Source organism: Pseudorca crassidens, chromosome 17 (assembly GCF_039906515.1).
Source record: "Pseudorca crassidens isolate mPseCra1 chromosome 17, mPseCra1.hap1, whole genome shotgun sequence".
Classification (NCBI taxonomy): Eukaryota; Metazoa; Chordata; class Mammalia; order Artiodactyla; family Delphinidae; genus Pseudorca; species Pseudorca crassidens.
This window is the reverse complement of record NC_090312.1, coordinates 34979258-35002729: the sequence shown is the minus strand read 5'-3', so window position 1 is coordinate 35002729 and position 23472 is coordinate 34979258. Positions and strand designations below refer to the sequence as shown.

Genomic DNA, 23472 nt, shown 5'->3' with positions numbered 1-23472 from the left:
GTAGCAAGTACTCCACGAATGTTCCTTGTTATCACTTAGTGTCACTTTAATATTCCATCTAATTCTCTCACACAAGGAGGATGACAGCTGAAGATAGGGAGGGAGGCACAGCCCATCAAGTGAGGCCGGGCTTCTGCTCAGCAAGATACTCTGGTCTTGCAGCCCCACCTCCCCTCCCTGCCTTCCACTACCAGCCATAGTGAACAATGGCCATAACCAAGTCAAATCATGTTTCAGGCCAGATCAGCACAAACTAACCAATCATGGGAGTGGGAACAAACACCGAATGGGATATTTGTGCAAAGAAGTATATGTAGAAAACGTTTTGCACTTGTAATGCTAAACATCTCCCAAACTTCCCAGAGAATACATGTTGCATCTTTTGGTTTTGCAAGTCAGATCATTCATCCCTGCACAATGCTTCTAAAGCATCCCCTTTCTCGTGGTACTCACAGGTGAAGAGCTTTAGATAGCTCCCTATGACCTGTTGTATCTACTCTAAGCTTCTGTCTTAGAATGCTAAGAATGACCAATATCAGAAGGGTGATAACGGTGCAGCTGAGAATGTGGAAGATGGAACACTAGGGCACTGTTGGAGGGAGTGTCAACTGGTACCATCATTCAGAAGAGCAATCTGGCAGCTGTTGAGATTAAGCATGCACATGCCCTATGACCTGTGGAAAAAATCTGGAATATATACTCCAAGGAAATTCCCCCACGGGTCCATAAGGATGTTCATCGTGGGATTTCTTGGGGTAGCTGGATGTTGGAGACAGCCTAGGTGCTTATCATTAGAGAAAGGGATTATTAGTAAATCTGGCAGATGTACACTTAAAAACTAAATAGCAGTTAAGAAATGTCAACCAGATGTACATAGCAACACTGATGTATCTTAGAAACCTAGTGTTGAGGGGAAAACATAGGAAACAGAACAGGATTTATAGCACATTATCATTTCTGTAAAGACACATTCACATAAAAGTAATATGCCTTTTGAAGAAGGTATGCATGCACATCTAAAGATATAGTAAACATGAGAGTAGGTACTATGGGGGCAAAGGGAATATAATTAGGGTTTGGAGGTAAAAAGTAAAAGTAAAGTAAGAGAACCTTACATGGATTAATGATGAAGTGCTTAAAAAAACTGAGTTTTTAATTCAAATTTCTTCACCTGGGGTGAAAAAAAGATAAAAGCAAAACAAGCCCCCTAAAACTTTCCTCTATAACAGCCTTCACAATCCAGTCCCACGTGACCTATCCCACATGTAACTCCCCATTTCGGGTGCCATCTTCCTCGCTGTTGCCTCACCACAGATCATGGACTTTCTCTCTTTGACGTCTTTTTGGCTGCAGTCAGAGTTTTCTCATCTTGGTTTCTTGCTACACTCACTTTCAATAGGTCCCTAGCAGACAGAACCTGGGCTCCAAGGTAATGTGGACATCATCGTCCAAAGATGCATCAGAATATGTTAGATCAGGGGTTTGCTTCCCCAGCTTTGGTGACACTACTGATTTGATAGAGAATCTAAGGAAGTCACTTAATTGTGCATCTCTCTCCTGTAGGACATACAACCCAGGATGGTCATCTTTAATTCAAGTATTTCTGTTCTTCATTAGACTGTGAGGTCGTAGAGTGTGGGAACCTTATTTGCCTGTGTCCACTGCCCAGAATTAATCACATAAGAAGCCCTTCTCTAATAATGTTTTAGAAATGGATTCCCCAGCCCCCTAAGCCAAACGGTGGAGCAACCTGGCCTCTAACTATTTTATATCTAATTCAAAACTTTAACTGGTAGTAGTTTCAAAGTGCCTTGTGTTATGGTCCTAGAATATGCCACAAAATTAATACATGATAACAAGGAGAGAGGTGCTCCAGTTCTTGTGTCCAAAGGTATAAAGTACCATCTCTATTTTCCTTCCCTTCAAGAAACGGTGTAATGTATGTCCCAGAAATGACTGGATAAAACTAAAAAGAGAGTTTGGACATAGTTAAAGTGAACTCTTGGGTTCCCATGGTTTGAAAAGGAAAGCAGAATCGTATGAAACACTGGGGTGAAAGCCTTTACGAGAAAGGAGTGGGTATTCATCACTGCAGCCTCGTATCCTTCAGAAAGATGGAAGCTACCTTCTGTGCAGCCAGATCTGGCATGCACATGACCAGAAGGGTCAGGTATTTGCCGGGTTGGTTGTTTATGGGAAAGCCAGCACTTCCGTTTCCCACGTGGTGAGAACACGAAGCTCGCCTCTGAGGAAGTCTGCAGCATAACACAGCATCAGGGGAATCCTCCAGCCTAGCGGGGACTACAGCCGCCAGTCCTGATTGGTGCATTCTCCAGGAGGCGGGGGCAGAACTTCTTGTGAGATCTGAGGGCCTGAAGTTGGTGGCCCTGAAGGTGGGGCGGAGAACTTCTGTGTCATTTTGATCACTGTGGCCACAAGCCCAGCACAAGGGCACGGGCTTCTGGAACAGGTTTTTCTCCTTGTACTGATCACTTTTCTCAAAAGGAAAGAGTAATTTCTAAATTTAAATTTTCACCACTGCCCATCTAGGACAGCGTCCAACACTCATTGTTACACACCCAACTAAATGCAATGAAAAGACCCTCTCACAGCTGAGGGACAAGCAAGCAGGTGGTGAAATGGATTGGTCCAGGGCCTGGCTTCATGCTCCCATCACCAGAGCAGTTGGCAGTTTTCAGCTCCAAGAGACATTTGCTGTCTGCTAGGACTCGGGGTGGTTAGCTTCTGCTGCCTGCTGCTCCAGGAGAGAATTCAAAACCCGAACATATGGAGAATATTTAAACTTAAATTTGGGTGTATGGCATTGGTTCCCTCGTACATTCGGCTTTGAAATTCACCATCTGTTTAGTATAAGAAGGCCGGGCGGACTAGGTGCCCGCTGTTCTGTGGTTTCGTACACCTTCTGAATCACCCCCACACTGTCCCCAGCCCTCCCACCCTCTTCCGCCCATTGGAGGTCACACAGCCTCACCTTTTCAGGCAGTGGGCTTTAATAATTGCTGGGATATGGCAACACTAGGATTAACTGTGAGGAAAAAGTGGAAGGATAGGAAGAAGGACTGTAGTGGAAAGTGATATAGGTTCCTTCATAAGAGCAAAAATTAGGAAAGATAAGTGAATCTCTTGCATGCTAGAATCACCTGGGGAGCTCTTCAAAATGCCCAGTTCAGCTGCACCCAGGACCAATTAAGTCAGCAACTCTGGAGGTGGGACCGAGACATCAGTAGGATCAGGGAGTATCAGTTTTTGTAGATCCTCAGGTGATTCCGGGAGACTTGGGTCATGGTTCCAATCAAGCCACTAATCTCCTGTTGTCTAGGGAAAATCACTTACCCACTTTCTCTTCAGTTTTCTTACCTATTAAATGAGAGGATTGCCTCCAAATGTATTTGACCAAAAGCAACACAAGTTTGACCCCCAGGGACCATTTTCTAGAATGGTTTTCTAGCTCTGAAATTCTAAGAATGCATTCAAATGGCAATCAAAAGTCATGGTGAGGGCTTCCCTGGTGGCGCAGTGGTTGAGAGTCCGCCTGCCGATGCAGGGGACACGGGTTCGTGTCCCGGTCCGGGAAGATCCCACATGCCGCGGAGCGGCTGGGCCCGTGAGCCATGGCCGCTGAGCCTGCGCGTCCGGAGCCTGTGCTCCAAAACGGGAGAGGCCACAATGGTGAGAGGCCCGTGTACCGAAAAAAAAAAAAGTCACGGTGAGGTTTGAACTCTGAAGTGTCTTGAAGTATCTGATCTGAATGTTGCTGTCTACTTAAAACTAATCGCACAAACTCTTCCAGCAAAATTCTGGTAAAAGAACCCGGGTAACTTTTTAGGGCCTCCTCTAGTAAAGGAAATGTCATTCTGCTTCTATTTCACAAGACTTTGAAGAAAGGACAGTGGATCTGTTTGTCTCGCATTGCTACTTAGCTAGAGAATTAGGCAACAGTTGAGAAAGGTCGCTGGTGCTTGCTCACACTCCCTCTCTTTCTCTTCCCACATCTGAGGATAATTGCTACCAGGCAAGAGCATTTAATATGAATTCACTTAGAGAATCACAGTTTTGTAATCAGTGGGGGAAAAAGTTTGATTGGAACTTCATATTGAAAAATGAAACTAAATGATTTTAAAATATGTTTTCTTAGGTTTAATAAGTCTAGGTTATCACTGCAAATGTGCACTAATTCTCTTGTTTTACAAGCATCATTCTTTTTTTTAATTAATTAATTAATTCGGTTGTGCCGGGTCTTAGTTGCGGCAGGCAGGCTCCTTAGCTGTGGCATGCATGTGGGATCTAGTTCCCTGACCAGGGATCGAACCCGGGCCCCCTGCATTGGGAGTGCGGAGTCTTAACCACTGCGCCACCAGGGAAGTCCCAAACATGCACTAATTCTTAGAGAATGAATTATATGTTATTTTTCTCAGCATACATTTTCTGACAAAATTATAAATCATAACATTTTTCACTTTACTTGGACTTTTAAAGCCCTATCACAGAAGAAGTAGGGGGTAGTAGTATTACCTGAGAAGTGATGTTTTAGTAGGGACCAATTTTATAACTTTATAAGAATATTTTCACTGCTTAACTTCCTAACTTCAAGGAATTAGAGTAATTATAAATATGCATGTAAATACTTATGTCATATGTCCCCATCTATATGCAAAAGAGGTAAATGTACACTGTAAACTGTATGCTAGGTAACGCAAGTTACTGTATTCTGTATTTGAATATGGCATTACAGATAGTTACTATCTCCTGTGATTGGAGAAGTGGGTATATTAACCAAGTTTTAGTTTCTAAACCCCAAAACCTATCTCCTCCTACTCTACCATGGGCAATATACCACAGTCAATTTTTATAGATTCCTAGTTATTTCAGTAGCCATCTAATGACTATGTCCTCAGAAAGAAATTGACCAGCTAACTTTTACGCATTGTAAATAATCTATTAATAATCTCGAACACTTACTGAGCTAAGGCTCTGTTCCAAGCACATCCCCATATTGTCTCAGTATTTACAGCAGCCCTGTGACCAACGTGAATAACACCATCTCCATTCTGTAAATAAGTTCACATGCATGCTCTATTTTGTTAACTACCCATTGAAATAATGTTTTCTGTAACAAGTCTTCCTATGTGGAAATCCTTTCTCCTTAGTCCTGTCTGAAAAGCATTTCCCTGGCCCTGGACAGGGAGTAACTCTGTGTATATAACTTTCTAGCCCCAACATTCATCACAGAATCCTAGACCTGAGTTGGATCTCCTTTGACATCAGCTCAAACCCTTCCCAGCATCCTGACAGGTGACCCCTCCACCCCCTGATTCAATGGTTCCAGTGCTCAGCTGCTCACCACCTCCTGGGGCACTTCATTTTTATTTTAAAATAATTATAATTGTTCAAAAGTTTTTTCCTCGTACCAAGTGGATACTTCTTCCTATAGCTTCCATCCCACTAATCCCAGTTCTGCCATTGTGGAGTTCCACCCCAACCAAATCTAATTCCTTTTCTGTGTGGATGCCATTCATGTATTTGAAGCCCCTTATCACCTGAACAGTGAAGAGAATCTTCCTGCTGTGTGTTTACACATCTTAATCACTTTTTCGGCAGGCTGTAAACCTTGAACCAGAGCTTTTCCCGGAATTGAGCATCAATTAGTAAAGTAAATCAGGACCAACTAAATAAAGGTTAAACACAGGCCAGTAAATCACTTATAAAATGTTTGCATAATCCTCCAAAACAAAGGGTATTTTTTCCCCCAGACAACTGTGTAAAGGAGGCCTAAACCCACTAACAAGAATGTGATAAAGAAAGGTCACAAGGGGGAATTCCCTGGCGGTCCAGCAGGTTCGAGGGCGCAGGTTCAATCCTTGGTCGGGGAACTAAGATCCCGCAAACCACAAGGCCGAGGGGGGAAGAAAAAAGGTCACAAGGTTGTTAATCCGCTTCCTGGGCCTGACCCAGGCATCCTTCCTACCACTGCTTACAGCTTGAGATCCTCCAGGGGCTATGCTTCTGAATTGGTTCATTTTGACAACTGACCTCTTTTTAAAGCAGAGGTTCTCTATGAGATGGCCCTTGCGTTTCAGTAGCCACCTTCTGGCCAACTCCTGCCTTTTAGGAGTATAAGAAGCTGGATGCAGTTGAAGAAGCAGCCTCATTTCATCTCCTTGGGCAAAGATGAGGGAGGCAGGTGGACAGTGTTAGAAGGGAGGAGGTAATCTTTCAGTTACCTTGTTTTTTTGTTGTTGTTTTTTTGGCCACACCACATGGCTTGCAGGATCCTAGTTCCCCGACCAGGATTGAATGCGCACACTCGGCAGTAAAACTGCGGAGTCCTAACCACTGGACCACCAGGGAATTCCCATCAATTCCCTTGTTTTTTAAGTTGAAGGATGCTTCTGAGTTTGGGAGTTCCAGGGTTTTCTTTGCCCAGCTGATTCCTCATCATTATCTGGGGGAAGGAATCGGCCTGAAAGAGCAACATGAAGCACGGCGCCCTCTTCTAGTGAAGGGAATCAAGGCCTGCTGAGGTTGCCCCCGTGGGCCCACACCTTCAGACCTTCCCACAGTCACATGTCCCATCCCCCTGTGGGACACATCTAAACTTCCCAGGTACGCCAGCTGTGGAAGCAGAGTGGGAATTTCAGTTCTGCAAGCTGAAAAGAGTTCTGGAGTCGGATGGTGATGATGGTTGTACAATGTTATGAATGTACTAATACCACTGACATGGTCAAGATGGTAAATTTTATGTCATGTGTATGTTACCACAGTACAGACTTGGGGGTATGCGGGAGGGCTGTGGCCACTCCTGGAGGCTGAGCCCACCAAGTGCACTCGAGAAGCTGGGGTCTGGTCTCCTGATTAGAGCGATGGTCCCCAGGCTGGGTGCTCATGAACTGCACTGGGGAGTTTCAGATACAGATTCCTGAGCCCCGCCATAAAGACCCTGATTTGGCGCCTCTAGGGTAGGGCCTGGGAGTCAGTATTTTCCAAACACGCCTCAGATGGTTTTGATAATCAGCCAAGTGTGGGATCTGCTGGGCTGGGTCGTCAGGGAGCCTTTGTTATTAACCTCAGCGAATTCCAGGCGCTTGCTTCTTTTGGACTTAGACTCAACTACAGAGGTGCACAGCACAGTGGGGCATGTCTCTGGACCTTTCAGGCTGTTGCTTGCCATTCAGTCATTTGACGAATGTATATTAAGTGCCCACCCTGTGCCGGGAACGGGGCTATGTCAGAAGAGGCAGGGTCTCAGCTCTCACAGAGCACGTCATCCAGCAGAGATGGATTAGACCCCCTCACCCCTGCCCCTGACCCTTCCCTTTCCAGCAGCCTTCACTCCCTTGCATTTTTTATTTCCCAGCCTGCTCACCTTACTAGATCAAGTTTTAAAAATTCTTTCAGAGCTCAATCTGTGTCCAATTCATTTCTAGGCTGTCATTTTCTCCTGGACCCACCCCTTCCCCCATTGCCCACACCTAGTGTTATGGTTTGCACCCAGTAAATGTTTGTTAAAGAGATTCATTCATTCACCCAACCAATATTTACAGAGTGCCTACTATGCGCTAGGCATAATTGTAGGTTTCAGGGCTATGAGGAGGGCGAGATATCTAGGATGCAGAATTTAAGCAGCAGCTCCCTCTAGCAGCAGCAAGAGCAGGGCTGTCACCTGAGAGTGAGCGCCTCCTTAAATTTTGTGCCCTAGGTGCCTCGCTTGTCTCACCCTAGTCCCAGCCCTGCTGGGGACACAGCCATGAACAAAACAGACAGAGATCAATGCACCTAAGTAAATTCTCCCTTCTCCCAGCGTCTTTGTGGGGCTCTGCATGTTGCCTGTCCTTAAGTCTCTTTCATTTGTGTGCCATCTGCCTTCCCACCTAGACTGTGAAGTCTTATTCTGGTCTGCCCCTTCCTCTTCCCACCCCACCTCCACAAGCATCCTGCCTAGACAATGTTTTCCAGAATCTTGTCCTTGACCATCTGCATGGGACTTCCTCGTGGCACCGTTTAAAATGCAGCGTCCTGGTCTCACTTTTTGAGTCAGGTCCTTTGAGGGTGAAACTCAGGATTCCCCATCAAGGTCCCTGGGTTGTCAAGGCAGGTTTAACGTGTGAGGGTCCCCAGCCCGCCAATTTGTTCAGTCAGTACTGCTGACTAATACTAGGAGAAGACAGGGGAAAGGGGCATCTTGAATGTGCTTCAGTTTCTTTGTGATTCTGGTCACAAAGTCAGAAGACACAGGTGTGGGAAAGGGATGGTCTGGAGAGCTACATGCTGGCCTTGACTCTGACCCTATGGGGCTCTGCAGGGAGATCTCTCAGCTCAGCCTTGCACCTTAGCTGGGCCACTCCAGGCCCTGCCCCATCACCCCTGGAGATTTATCGGGTTGCCTGCCTTACCTCCCCAGGCAGCTAGAGGCTGGCATTTCCCGTAGCTTTGGGTCAAAAGTTTCCATGGAGCCAGTGGAAGTGGTGTGTACGTAGGTGGCTGAGGGGAGAGTCTGAGAGCCCCAGGGCAAATAAGGAACGTGGGAGGGTCTGTGAATCTGGTCCTCCCTGACCTCTAAGGCAGGTACCCACCATTTTCACTTGCTTCACATAGTGCCCTGCACAGATGCCCACACACTTTGGACTGTCAGGTGCATACTGTTTAATGGTAATCATCTGAATGAAATAAATCCATTGTGTGAGTTACCAGTAAACCCAGTTTGCAGGGTGGAGCATACGTCAGCTTTCCCAATCCATCGACACCTTGGCAGTATCAGGTGAGATTCCTCTGCCGATCCACCACACCGAGCTCCCTCAGAGAAGAGCTCAGGAGAGTAGGTCTCATCTGCTTTTGAAAGGGTGCAGGCATGCAGATGGAGGACCAATCAAAGTCCAGCTGAGGAGGGAATTTGGGGTAGTGTCAACATCTGGACACGGTCCCAGGGTCCCTAAATGGCAGGTTATTGAGGGCTTTCAACAGCAGGCCATGAGGGTTGAATTGATTAATAACCTATTTATTTGCTTGTAAGGTTGGTGACAGTGGTTTTCAAGGTTTATGTGCATCAGTATCACCTATAGAGCTTGTTAAAACAGGTGCCCAGATGCGACCTCGGAATCTTGAGAGTTGGAGCTTGGGAATTTGTCTTTCAACATCTCCCCAAGCAATTCTGCTACACACACAGCTCAGAACCTCAGGTGCTTTGAACTAAGGACTCTGCAGTGTTTGTGTCTTTATTCTGCACACCCCTCCCCCGCTTTCCTTCGAGCGTGGTGGTTTGTACCCTGAACTTGGCTAAAATGAAACTACCTCTCCCAGCTCCCCTTCCCCGTAACGCTGAGTTAGAGATGGACAAAGGAGGAACTCGTAAAAGATCTGGAAGATGAATGTGGGGTGGCAGCCATTACTCTCAGAAGGTGGTCAGGGTTAAGTTCGGTGACAGGCAGACACAGAGGCACCAGGTCCCACTTGTCCTCACTCTCCTCCACTCCACATCCAGCTCCTCCTAACAGCAGCCCCAGACCCTCCCTCAGATGCTTGGTGGCAGAGCCCTGGAGGAGGGACCCACACAGGGCAGAGTCCCCCTGCAAAACCTCCCTGAAGGCTTTTTTGCAGTCCCTCCGCAGTGGTGGGACCTACTTAACTTATCCGACTGGATGTTTGGTGGCTCCTTCTCTGACCCTCCAGTCCCTTCCAGGTCTTCACCTCCCCAGCTCCTCCCACAGGGAAGTCAGGTCTCCCTCCTATAACAAATCCCTTACCTCAGAACTCACAGGGGCTTCTGCTTCCCCTAGGTGAACCCTGACTGACCAGTCAAGAAACACTTCCCGTGTCCAAAATAAAGCAAGACTTGGGAATTGGCCTTCCATTTAGATCCAAGAAATGTTCGTGGGCTATTAAGATGTGTTGACATCAGTTACAAGGTAACTCAGTTAGTCCTACCATCCATGATCACAGGGTAATTGAAAAAGATGATTCCCCAGATTCTCTGCTGGCAAATAACAGCACCTTGGGCAAATTAGAAAAAGGTGCCTCCTTTGGGAAGCATTAGTAAAAATCACCCCTTCCTTCCTCCCGCTTTCCCTTTTAATCTGGGTGCCCTTGTGCAGGCCACAACCTGCATAACCAGATATATATAGCTGCCCTGGGTACCTATTCTGTCCATTAATGCCAAGGGGCCCTGAGTCCAGCCTCTAATTGCTTTCCTAGTATCATCAAGCATAGACAGGTCACAAAACAGTCTCACCAAAATGTTTCAGGGGAGAATAGAACTTCCTTGGTCCTTGTACAATTTTTCTGTCCCCAGTGCCATGGGCAGCCATCCTTCCCTGATCCTTCATGTCAACAAGCTCTAGCAAGATTACCGCAGCCCGCACTACACTGTAGTGTTACTATTTGTTTGATATCTGTCTCACCCACTAGACAGTGAGCTCCCTGAGGACAGGGGCTCTGATGTGGTTGCCTTTGGATCCCCAGTGACCAGTATAGTACCTGGCACAGAAAAGCATGCAATAAATGTTTGTGGAATGAGTGAATGGATCAAGCAGAACTACAGGAAAACCCCTGTTTTCCTCAACTCCTCAGACTTCTGATATCAGACAGGTAGGTTTTTCTATACCCGACAACTCTCCAATCATCAGTGCACACCAACTGGGTACCTTATAGTTTAACTCAATTCTAACACTAACTGCCTGGAGCTAGCACAGACCCCACAGGTGAAGGGCTCAGTCCCATAAGACTGTCCCCCACTTCAGATGCCAGCCCCAAGTCCCAAGTTGTCACCTGTACTGCTGACCAACCAGCTATGAATCAGGGGTTCCCACGACCCTCTCCTCAGCTTCAAATATTCGTTAGAATGGCTCATAGGACTTCCTTATATTTATTGTTTTACTGTAAAGGATATAATAAAGGATACAGGTGAACAGCCAGATGAAGTGGTACATAGGTTGAGGTCTGGACGGTCCCAAGTGCAGGAGCTTTTGCCCCCATGGAGTTGGAGTGCAACACCCTCCCAGCACATGGATGTGTTCACCAACCCGGAAGATCTTTTATGGAGACTACATCATGTAGGCATGATCCATTATTAACTCATCTCCAGTCCCTCTCCCCTCCCCAGAGGAATGGTGGGGATGGGACTGAAAACTCCAAGCTTCTAATCGTGACTTGGTCTTTCTAGTGACCAGCCCCCATCCTGAGCCATCCAGAAGCCCACCAAGAGTCACCTCATTAGAACAAACGATGCTCCTGTCACCCAAGAAATTCCTAGGGATTTAGGAGCTCTGTGTCAGGAACTGGGGGCAGAGACCAAATATATAGTTCTTTTTAGATCACTAGAGGTCACATCTGGTTCTGGAGCTGAGTCTTTCCTATCAGGCTATGTCCTTGATTGAAAGGGTCAGGAACCAGGGACCAGATCTTTGCCTCCCTTATAGAGTATGTGATTCACACACCAAGAGGCCAGATACTGGGCACCATGGACCCTTCTGGTCTGAGGTCTTCACTGGTGCTTGGTCAATCTTGGCTGATCACAAGCTATATCCAGGTTAGTAAATATGTGACATGAGGGCCCCCAATCCATTCTCCAGTGCCCATGATCACTACTCTATTTTGGCCCTCAAGTCTTCTCAAGACAACACCCTGGATAGTTACTACCAACTGCTCAGAGTTGCTACACTAGATGGAAGCCATGTCTTGCCTTGAGCAGCCTCTGAGAGCTGTCTTACTGCCATCTGGGCCATCAGAGGCATCCATATTTTTGTTTGCAGGAAGGCCTTTGCCAAAGAATACCAACAAGTAAAGTAGAAATTGAGTCCTAAATAAATGGCCCCAACTTTATCCAACATAAGTAACCATTAAACCAACCACAAATAACCTTTTTTGTTCAATCAAATGTAAAAGGCAAAAAGATGGCTTTGTTTGTCTGATATGGTGCAACTTTAAAATGGAGGTTAGAAACTAAAAATAAAGTTACTGTATGATCCAGCGATCCCACTCCTGGGCATATATCTGGAGAAAACTCTAATTTGAAAAGATACATGCATCACAATGTTCATAGCAGCACTATTTACAATAGCTAAGACTTGGAAGCAACCTAAATGTCCATCAACAAAGGAATGGATACAGAAGATGTGGTATATATATACACAATGGAATGTTACTCAGCCATAAAAAAGAATGAAATAATGCCATTTGCAGCAACATGGATGGACCTAGAGATTATCATACTAAGTGAAGTAATTCAGAGAAAGGCAAATATCATATGATGTCACTTATGTGTGGAATCGTTAAAAGTGATACAAATGAACATATTTGCAGAACAGAAATAGACTCACAGACATAGAAAACAAACTTATGGTTGGTTACGAAAGGGGAAAGGGTGGGGAGGGAAAAATTAGTAGTATGGGATTAAAATATACACACTACGGGACTTCCCTGGTGGTCCCGTGGTAAAGAGTCTGCCTTACAATGCAGGGGACGCGGGTTCGATCCCTGATCAGGGAACTAAGATCCCACATGCCATGGGGCAACTAAGCCCGCGCACCACAGCTGAAGAGAGAAGCCCGCGCGCCGCAACGAAAGATCCTGCGTGCCTCAACAAAGATCCCGCGTGCCGCAACTAAGACCCGATGCAGCCAAAAATAAATAAATTAAATAAATAGTAAAATAAATCTTATAAAAAATATATACACACTACTATATATAAGAAAGATAAACAAGGACCTACTGTATAGTACAGGACACTATACTCGATATTTTGTAATAACCTATAATGGAAAAGAACCACTTTGCTGTATACCTGAAATTCACAACATCGTAAACCAACTATATTCCAATTAAAATTTAAGAAAAATTAAAAAACAAAATGGGGGTTTGATATGGACCCAAATGCCTGGGGACAAGTCTGCCCCCACTGGGATCTGTCTCACTGCAGAGACTTCTCTCCCTGCCCCAACACACAGTCTGGTTCATCTTGAATCCAGCAGGGCCATTAGGGGTCTCTGAATCCTGCGCATCTCCTGGCTCTGCAGTTGCCTTGCTTTAGTTGCAGAGCTTGGCATTTGGTAGGAGTGAATCTGCTGTCAGGCGTGCAGGGGAGGGGAGGGGAGGGGAGGGGCAGGCTCTGTGGAGTAATGGAAGGAGGATGGGAAGGAGACAACCATTTGGCTTCCTGCTCCAGTTCTGCCACTTAGTAACCATGTGACCTGGGACAAGTCAACAGTCTGAGCCTCTATTTCCTCATGTGTGAAGGACGTGGCGGAAAGAGTAATTATTCATTGCTTATAGGTATCTCATTGGGATATTGAGAACATCAAATTAAATTGAATGGTTGATGTGAAAGTGCTTTAAGTAAGGGAGGAGAAGGTTTTGTTCTGTTCACTGCTCTATAGCACAGAGCCTGGCCCATAGCCTAGTGAGGTATTCAGTAAAATGTCTGTTGAATAAATAACTGTAAACACAAAAATCTTTCCCCTCTGTGGGGTAGAGAGGGGAATGATATCAGAAGCACACAGTGAGCTTCAGAGATGGTTGTGATAGTCTATGTCTATGGCTGCATGGAGGTTACATGCTGCATTGGTACTCTGTGTGCTTGCATGTTAAATATTCTTCTGTATGTGTTCAACATCTCATTAAAGCACTTAAAAAATATAATGCAAAAAAGAAAAAAGTAGAGAGGAAAACATGCGGTAAAGTACCTTTGCCAGAAGAAGACAGTATTGTAACTCCTGACGTTGCTTCCACACAAGCAGTGAAACTTCTGAGTGACCTCACTTAATTCATCAAGGTCCTATGTTTGGGCCAAGCATTCCTGAAAGCAGAGGAATTTATAGAAAGAAAGTTATATCAGAAACCAAGACTTGATGGGATCTACTTTTTAATGAGAGAGTACGTAGGCTGCTTTTTTTTGTTTGAAGTCACTGCCTTTCACTTACATGCGGGTCATACTTGAGCCTAGTCAAGGTAAAGTACGGGTAAGCTGTCGTGTCTTGGCTTGTACAGTGGCCTCTGCCTTGCTTCACCTTGCTGGTTCATACTTGTCATTCAAGACTTACCCCAGGTACTTCCTCTGAGCTGCTACACTGGCATCCTGCCACCTTAGCTCATCTGTGGCAGTGCTTCTCCATAGGGCTGATTTTGTTCCTCAGGGGACATTTGGCCCTGTTTAGAGATATGTTATTGTCAAGGCTGGATGGGGGCGGGGTGGAGGGTATACCACTGGCATATCGTGGGTAGAGGCTAAGGATGCTGCCGTGCATCCTACAACACACAGAACAGTCACCCTCACGACAAAGGGTTCCCTGATCCCAAATGTCCATAATGCCGCTGTTGAGAAACCCTGCTTGATGGAGTGAAATTTTCCTTCTGTCTCACTGAGACCTGAGCTCATCCTGGGCAGGGCCCTTGCTGATTCAGCCTTTTATCCCCAACACCAGCACACTGCTTAGAAACACACACACACACACACACACACACACACACACACACACACACACACATTTACTTTCCTATTCATTTGTTCCCCTACTCTGTGTAAGGTGCAGTACTAGCTGGAGATGCTCTCAAGGAGTTTTGTAGCCAAGTGGAGGACAAGGTCATGTAAATACCTAATCATTCCCAAGACAGATCGAAAACAGGGTCATAATAGAGGAACACGTAAAGTGCTTTGGGAGAACTGATTATTAGGTTGAACCAAATGAAGTTGCTGACATTCTACCTTTTTGACTAGAAAAACAGCAATGTTATACGGCTCACTCACAAGTGTGGTTTACCGTAAATACTTTTGACAGAGTTGGGGGCGATGAGCAGACTTCACAGGGAAGGAGAGACGCAGGAAGCACGTGTTTCACAGCCTGCCTCCTCTGCTGCATGAGAAAGGGACCATATTTTTTTTTTTTTTTTTTTTTTTTTTGGCGGTACGCGGGCCTCTCCCAACAGCCATGGCTCACGGGCCCAGCCGCTCCGCAGTATGTGGGATCTTCCCGGACCTGGGCACGAACCCGTGTCCCCTGCATCGGCAGGCGGACTCTCAACCACTGCGCCACCAGGGAAGCTCAGGACCGTATTTTTTACTTCGTATTTGTACCCACTTTTACTTCTTTGTATCACCCCCCGCCCCCTGCCACGTCACACTTCCTGGAAGAATGCCTTACAATTAGAAGGCACTGGTAATTTTTTTGTTGACTAGAGTTCAGGAAAACTATTTGTACTTCAAGTTTGTTTTATCATTGTCCTTGCACTTTAGTCCCAGGGAACTGAAGTAGAGTGTTTTAGAGGCACGAAATATGTAGTGCTTTCCTGGTGGCAACAGGTACAAGAAGACACAGTCCCCCAGTACCAACCGAAGTCACAGCCTGTCAGAAGAGCCATAAAGGAAACTGCCCGGAGCTAAAAGCCCAGAAGCATGGCTGGTGGCCATCTGTGCTATCATGTGACCCTGTGTGTCAGGCAGCCCCACACGCACCTGGCCCACGAGCCTAGGCCACTTACTCACCTCGTGTTCTGGAGCAGGTAGCGGAGGATAAACATTTCAAAGTTGGACTCAGAACTTGGCAGGGTGCAGCTGTCAACCACACGCAAGCCAGAGAACTCTGGAAAACTGAACTGTTTATAAGGTCAAACTTTGGTAAGTCTGATAAAGTCTGGCTGCAGGTATCCATCTAGTCTCTTGAAAGAATTGCCCGGAAGCTCATTGCTGAATGGTTGGATGTTACCAGTGGTGAGCAGTCTCTGCTTGTGGATGGAATCTGGCAACTCAGACAACACCCCACAGCTCCTGATGCGAGTCTGGGCAGGAGCTCGGAGGCTTGCAGCCAAGAAGATAAACCCAGGACAGCCCTGTAGGCTATCCAACTATCTGGCAGGTGGACTTACTCAGGGCCACTGGTGACCCCTACCATGACCAGACACCAGTAGCAAGACAGCCTGGGATTCTGTGCTTGTCCTTTCCTTTCCATGGGGCTCCTACAGAGAGAAGTGGCTCCTACCCTTCTAGATGCAACAGTGACCCTGAGTTCATTTGTCCATGTGGATCTCAGTCGATGCTTGAATTCTGTCCTAACTAGACCTTGTTGTCAGAGCCGTGGATTAAATACTGATTCAGGCCCAAATAAAGCAACCTCTAGGGACTTCCCTGGTAGCACAGTGGCTAAGAATCCGCCTGCCAAAGCAAGGGACATGGGTTCAAGCCCTGGTCCGGGAAGATCTCACATGCCACGGAGCAACTAAGCCCGTGCACCACAACTACTGAGCCTACGCTCTAGAGCCTGTGAGCCACAACTACTGAGCCCACGTGCCACAACTACTGAAGCCCGTGCGCCTAGAGCCTGTGCTCTGCAACAAGAGAAGCCACCGCAGTGAAAAACCCGCCTGCCGCCATGAAGAGTAGCCCCCGCTCACTGCAACTAGAGAAAGCCTGTGCGCAGCAACGAAGACCCAACACAGCCAAAAATAAATAAATAAAATAAATAAAAACAAATAAATAAATAAAGCAACCTCTAGGTGTGGAGGATTGTTTTAAGTAAAAGAAGAATTCCGGGGCAGGGGAGGGATAAATTGGGAGATTGGTATTGACATATACACACTACTATATATAAAATAGACAACTAAAAAGGACCTACTGTATAGCACAGGGAACTCTACTCAATACTCTGTAATGACCTATATGGGAAAAGAATCTAAAAAGGAGTGAATATATGTATATGTGTAACTGATTCACTTTGCTGTACAGTAGAAACTAACACAACATTGTAAATCAACTATACTCCAATAAAAATTAGTGTTAAACAAAGAGAAGAATTCAGACCATGGATATAGCACTTCTTTTTCTTTTTTCTTTTTTCTTTTTTTTGCAATACACTGGCCTCTCACTGTTGTGGCCTCTCCCGATGCGGAGCCCAGGCTCCGGACGCACAGGCTCAGCAGCCATGGCCCACGGGCCTAGCCGCTCCACGGCATGTGGGATCTTCCCTCTGTCCTACAGTTTCTCCATGTATAATATGGAGATAATAATAGTACCTACCTCTCTGGGTTCTTGTGAGAACCAAACATGATCATATAGTTGGTGCTTTGATCAGTTCTTGGCACAGAGTATGAACTAAGATACAGCTGTTGCTATAATTCTATTTGTATCAATTTAATAACATGGAATGTTTATTTATTTTAAAATAACAGCATTGATTTTGTTCCTCTCAATATTATGGTCTCCTTGGCACTTTTGCTCAATAGAGAAGATTGGATGGGATCTGGAGTTAGAAGACCTGCATTTGAACCCCAGATCTATTGGGTCTGATTAGTATTTGAATTAATCATTTAAACTCTCCAAGCCTGAATTTTCTAATTTTTAAAATAGGAAAAATAATATGTACCTCCTGGGGTTGCTATGAGGATCAAATACGACCCTGTATGTGGAAGCGGGTCATAACTATTAAACACTGCATAGGTGTCACTGTTGTTCCATATCAGGTGTGAGAATCATCCAGTTGGGAAGGGTTCAGAGGTCATTTGGTCCGTTAGCTGTATGGTCAAGATGGTAGGACGGTCCTCTCAGAGCACCTGCTCAGCTCACCCACAGAGGCAGGTTGCCAGCACTATTTGCACAGATGCCTCAACAATACCTATTGAATTGGTTCTTTTCTGTGTCCCTCCACTGCCACCTCCCCAGGCCAGACCAAGTGGACACTGCTTCTCACCAGGACCACTGCAATGGCCTCTCAAATGGTCTCCTGTCTCTAGATTCCGCCCCTTAATTAGACCATTCTACAGACAACTGTCAGGGCCATCCTTTAAAAAACAAATCAAAAGGTCTGATAGTGAGCGACTCCTCTGCTTGAGAACATTGAATGGACTTCCATTTTCATAATATGGTGGGAGAGGCTCTGGAATTACCCTCCGTGTACAAGACATACTCTAAAAATCTTAAAGACCCGGCAGGATACTAAATTGTCAGAAAAGCCCAAATCCAAGTAAAACTGGAAACCCAGAGAGATAAATGGAGCATGGGAGCCACTTTTTTCTGAGGAGGTGTTCCATAACTGGTAAAATCTATAACACACATTATTATCTAGGAATGATATTCAAAACGACATCCACAAAATCAAGCCTAGGCCAGATCTGGCCTGCAGACTGCAGGGAGGTTGGGGGGAAGATGTGATGTGGTTGGCGTTCCCTAAAGGCCCTAAGTTTGTGTGTTGATAGTGACTCTCAGAGACAGGCCCAAACCCCTGGCCCTATGCCTACTTCTTTTTTTTTTTTTTTTTTTGCGTTATGTGGGCCTCTCACTGTCGTGGCCTCTCTCGTTGCGGAGCACAGGCTCCGGACATGCTGGCCCAGCGGCCATGGCTTCTGGGCCTAGCCGCTCTGCGGCATGTGGGATCCCCCTGGACCAGGGCACGAACCCGTGTCCCCTGCATCGGCAGGTGGACTCTCAACCACTGCGCCGCCAGGGAAGCCCTATGCCTACTTCTTAAGGAGGCTTCTGCTGAACAGGTGAGAGAATTACAGAGTTATTTGCCTTCTAAGTGTTTTTGAACTCTCAGGCTTCCTTTTCCCTTCCACAGTTTCTGAGTCACTTCTCTGTTTTTAGGTCAGGTGCCCAATACCTAACACTCATAATTCCTCTTCACTTTTCAGAAAGTGCAAATCTAGTAGAGCACATTTTTTGGCACCCTGGGCTCACCTGGGGCTGGATGGTAGCAGAGACTCAGGATATCCAGGTAGGCAGCACTCATGTTGACTGAAAGGCTCTGGGCTCTTAAAGTGGAAGTATCAGTGTTTCAGTCTCTCTGTATCTCAGCTTAATAGAGGTGTTCCTGGATGAAATGGAAGGACAAAAATCCAAGAAGGAAACAGGGAAGGTCTCGGAGGCACATGGTACATTTTAGACATTAAGAGCATGGACTTCAGGATAAGAACGGTCTGAGACTGAATCCTGGCTCTGCCACTTTATAACTGTGTGACCTTTGCCAAATTATTTAAGCTCCAATTCCTACATCTGTAAAGTAAGGATTATACCAGGTTGAACAATATGAAATTGCTTTCGTGTGAGTCAAGCAGTCAAATATTGTCAGTTTCAACCTAATGTGGTACCTACCTCCTAGGGTTGCTGAGGATAAAATGAGATCATTTGTGAAAAGGGCACAGCACAATTTTTAAGGAATATTCGACCGAAGGAAGTGGGTAAGCAAGCTAGGAATGATAAGTGCAAAGTCTCTGAAGGAGGAACGTGCTTGAGAGTATTCTTGGAAGAACAGAGCAACCAGTAGGGCTAGAGCCCGTGAGGGAGAGGAAAGGGGTTGGAGGTGGTCCAGGGATATGGCCTGGGGTTGGCTCACACAGGGCCCTGGGAGCCATCATGAGGGGTTTTGTGTGTGTGTGTGTGAATCTTTTTTTTTTTTTTTAACATCTTTATTGGAGTATAATTGCTTTACAATAGTGTGTTAGTTTCTGCTTAGTGTGTGTGTGAATCTTAATGATGGAATCAAGAGCTAATACTTATTGTGAATTAGGTTCTGGACATTTTTGTGGTATAAAGTAAGTGCTCAATAAACAGAAGTCAAAGAAGCTGAAGGTGTAGATGGCATGTAGGTGAATGAGACGAGGAAAAGAAGGAGCAGTAACTCTTAGGTTGGCAGCACAAATGGGGTCTTTCTGGGGGAAAGAGCAGCATATTGTGCCCCCAGGAGCTGTAAGTTAGGACCCTCGGGCCCATAGATACAGAGATCTTTGCTATGGACCCAGGATGAAGAGGTGCATCCTGATGCTTGGCTCATCACACACTGAGAACAGGCCAGGAAGTTTACCATAGGTGATGTAAAGGCAGTAAATTAGCAGAGTAATTTAGCATAGTTAACAGTTAAGCAGGGCTCTGAACTCAGCTCTACCAGTTACTAGTTATGTGACACTGGCAGGTTACTTTACTCTCAGCCTTAGTTTCCTCTTCTGTAAAATGGGGGTGATGGTATTACCTACCTCACAGAGTTGCATGAAGATTAAATGAGATAATGCAAGCAAAGCACAGAGTAAGCCCTCAGTAAATTATTATTATTCCTGGGCCAAATGTACGGGATAATGGTAAAGCATTTCCAAAGATGTTTCAAGCCCATTAACCACTACGTATTGTTAGGGACTTGTGTGAGGACACTAATTCTATGTCAGAAGAAACCTGACAAGCACGTCTAAGGCTCAGGAAATCCTGGTTAGGAAACAGAAAGCCTTGAGGACATGCTTCAAATCAAGTGTTGGCATTTGGGGAGAGAAAAGCGATGTGAGAAGTGCGCGTATAGAGATATAGACTGTTTTACAAAATAGGATTTAGTTTTTTGGACCATGAGTTAATAAAGAAGAACCAATATCTTCTGGCTTGAGACAGAACATAAGGAGCAGGGCGTGTGGTGTGTACAGAAACATCCTGTGTGCCATGCCCTGTGCATGCCCTCATTTAAACCCCAAAGTAGCCCTGCAGCTGAGTGTTAAGTGTCCACTTACCCCATAAGGAAACTCAGGCTCAAAGAGGCAGAGGTGAGACTTGAAATAAGTCTGACTGAAGCCAACATTCCCGCTTTTAAGATGCAACCACGGCAGACGGTACGTGAGATTTTCAGGACATTATCACTGGGAAGAGAATCAGAATAATACTTATGGCTTAATATTTATATGAATAATAAAGAGATCTCAAATATAATCTCTAGGAGTTAAGATTCTTTTAGTTATAAGAAAGAAAAATCGGGGCTTCCCTGGTGGCGCAGTGGTTGAGAGTCCACCTGCCGATGCAGGGGACATGGGTTTGTGCCCTGGTCCGGGAAGATCCCACATGCCGCGGAGCGGCTGGGCCCGTGAGCCATGGCTCCTAAGCCTGCACGCATCCGGAGCCTGTGCTCCACAACGGGAGAGGCCACGACAGTGAGAGGCCCGTGTACCACAAAAAAAAAAAAAAAAAAGAAAGAAAAATCAATTAGAGCCAGCTTATAAATAAATAGATAAATAGATAGATAAAATAATATTATTATTTTTGGAGGGGGAGGATCCCAGGGAAAGTTGACCAACCAAATCTCAGAAGGAACAGAAATTGGGGATCCAAGTAGCAGGAGTTTATTATGGACTTTCTAGAGAACTGCCCCCTACATAACTCAGATACAGCAACCCCTAGGACCTGGGTCTCTTCATTCAAAATTCTGAATTTCTAAGAAAGAGAACCTGACTTGCCCAGCTCAGGCCAGGTTCCCATGCCCCCAGCTGGGTCTAGGGGCAGGACCTAAAATACAAACATGGCTGCTGAGGGCCCACCCCATGCATCAGGGCTGCCTCAGAAGAATGGGGTTCAAGGGGTGGGGGGTGGAGCAGGGACCCACACCTCCCCCAGAGGGATCCAAGGTACTGTAGGTTTCAGCAAGATTCAAAAATGGGATCAGGCAATGGAAGAATAAATCTTAATTTTTTATCAAAAATAACTTAGTTATTTTTGAGTTATAATAAATTTCATTATATGAACTCAGTAATTCAGATATAGAACAGGTCATCCAGGTGATGTCATCTAAGATCAAACTGTGGATCTAGGTGGTAATTCAGGGAGTCCAGGTAGTAGTTGTGTGGTGTGGGGTTAACTGTTCTGGTGACTCTACCTGTAGTTGGTGGGAGGAAACCCATGTCTGGGGACACCACCTGAAATTTTACTTTCTAATTTTGAAAGGTATTATGGAAGTTACATTACAGGAAACTTAGAAAGAGGAGGAAAATACTGCCCATAATCCCAGTACCTTAGTTCCATCATTCTCTTGTCACTTTAGTTGCCATCACAATGTTCATACAACCTTTTAATCTGCTTTTTTCATTGTCACGAGCATTTTTAAGTGCTCAGAGTCTTCACAAGCATGATCTTTAATAGCAACATAACAAGACAGTACTTTGTATAAGATAAACAGACTTGGCGTGAAGGGAGGTAAAGTAGACATTTTTGCAAGAAAATACTGACCTATATGAAAAAATTCCTAAATCTGATGCCAGCTGCCAACCAACCTGCCAAGGATCCCCTATTCCTGAATTCTTTATGGCCATGATCTTGCTGTCTGTCCTACTGTGGAATTTCAGATCTGTTGCTTCCAGGCAGGAGTCTGCAAAGCAGAGAATGCAAAGTTAGTGGGGCAGGTACGAGATGTTTAGTGCGTGCTGATGGTCTGGACATCTAGAGGGGTGGTCCTCAACTGAGGGCAGTTTCCTCCACCCACCTGCCCACCCAGCGGAAATTTGGCAATGTTTGGCGACATTTTTGTTGCCACAACTGGGGACAGAGGAGAAACGTTGCTAGCATCTAGTAGGTAGAGGCCAGAGACGCTACTAAGCATCCTACAATGCACAGGACAGTTCCCACAACAAAGAATTATCCCAGCCAAATACGAGTAGTTATCAAGGTTGAGAAACTCTGATCTAGACTGCACTGCAATTTCTTTTAAAATGTTAATGAACTCCATATTTACATTATCTGCCCTTGTTTGATTTGGGAAGGATTCTGGGATTTTTGCTGAAGGTGATGGGAATGAATGGATTGAATGGGTTTGCGAGATACTTGAAATAAAGCATGGGGCAGGAGAATGCAGAGGCTAAGCGTAAAGACTGGAGTTTGGAAGAATCAAGTTGAAATCCTGGCTCACCAAGTAAGCCCTCTAGGGAGGGCCTGCAAATGGGGTGATAATACTTGCCTCCTGGTGCTGAAATGGGGAGGAAATTAATGTGTCTGAAGCACTTAGCACAGGGCCTCACATGCAGTGAGTACACGAGAAATGGGGGGAGGGGCGGTGGTGAGGATTACTGTGCTGAAGCTCAGGTTCACGGTGTTTACCACTTCTCCAGCATCGACATTGCAGCTGCATTTCGTACATTCTTATTGTAGGAAAAATAGATTTTAAACACATTTTTATGATCTCGTCTGTGGAGACCCAGGCAATGTATACAAGATACATGATCTACACGCATTTTACAGGAAGAACAGCTTAGGTGAGGGTTGTCCAATTGAAATCTCTAATATATTTCCCCTGGTGTTTTGGTTTTTTTCTTTCGAATAATTTATTAATTTTCTTGTTAATTTGGAAAATACTTGTTTTCTGACATTCTTTATTAAGCTCTTTTGATCTACTGAGAATTTAAGAGTGGGCCAAGCTGAGATAAAGTTATTGGGTAGCTAAACAAAATTATTGTCCACAGGCTTCCCTGGTGGCACAGTGGTTGAGAGTCCACCTGCCAATGCAAGGGACGCAGGTTCGTGCCCCGGTCCAGGAAGATCCCACGTGCCACGGAGCGGCTAGGCCCGTGAGCCATGGCCGCTGAGCCTGCACGTCCAGAGCCTGTGCTCCGCAACGGGAGAGGCCACAGCAGCGAGAGGCCCGTGTACCGCAAAAAAAAAAAAAAATTATTGTCCACAGAGGCAATTCAAGTCCCCCGTGCAGTGTAAGAATCTCTCTCATCTCCATCCTGAGCTAAGTGTCTGGT

The 23472-nt window shown here is 45.6% G+C and overlaps 1 long non-coding RNA gene across 1 annotated transcript in view; it reads right to left on the bottom strand.

Moving 5' to 3' along the window:
- The window catches only part of LOC137210008 (uncharacterized), a 129767-nt gene that overhangs the window by 2255 nt on the left and 104040 nt on the right, over positions 1-23472 (bottom strand). The window contains exons 5-9 of the long non-coding RNA XR_010936229.1: positions 21962-22100; positions 20479-20604; positions 18671-18803; positions 14049-15597; positions 13692-13804 (exon numbers count right to left, since the gene is read on the bottom strand). This is a non-coding gene — a long non-coding RNA (uncharacterized lncRNA). The remainder of the gene's footprint in view (positions 1-13691; positions 13805-14048; positions 15598-18670; positions 18804-20478; positions 20605-21961; positions 22101-23472) is intronic.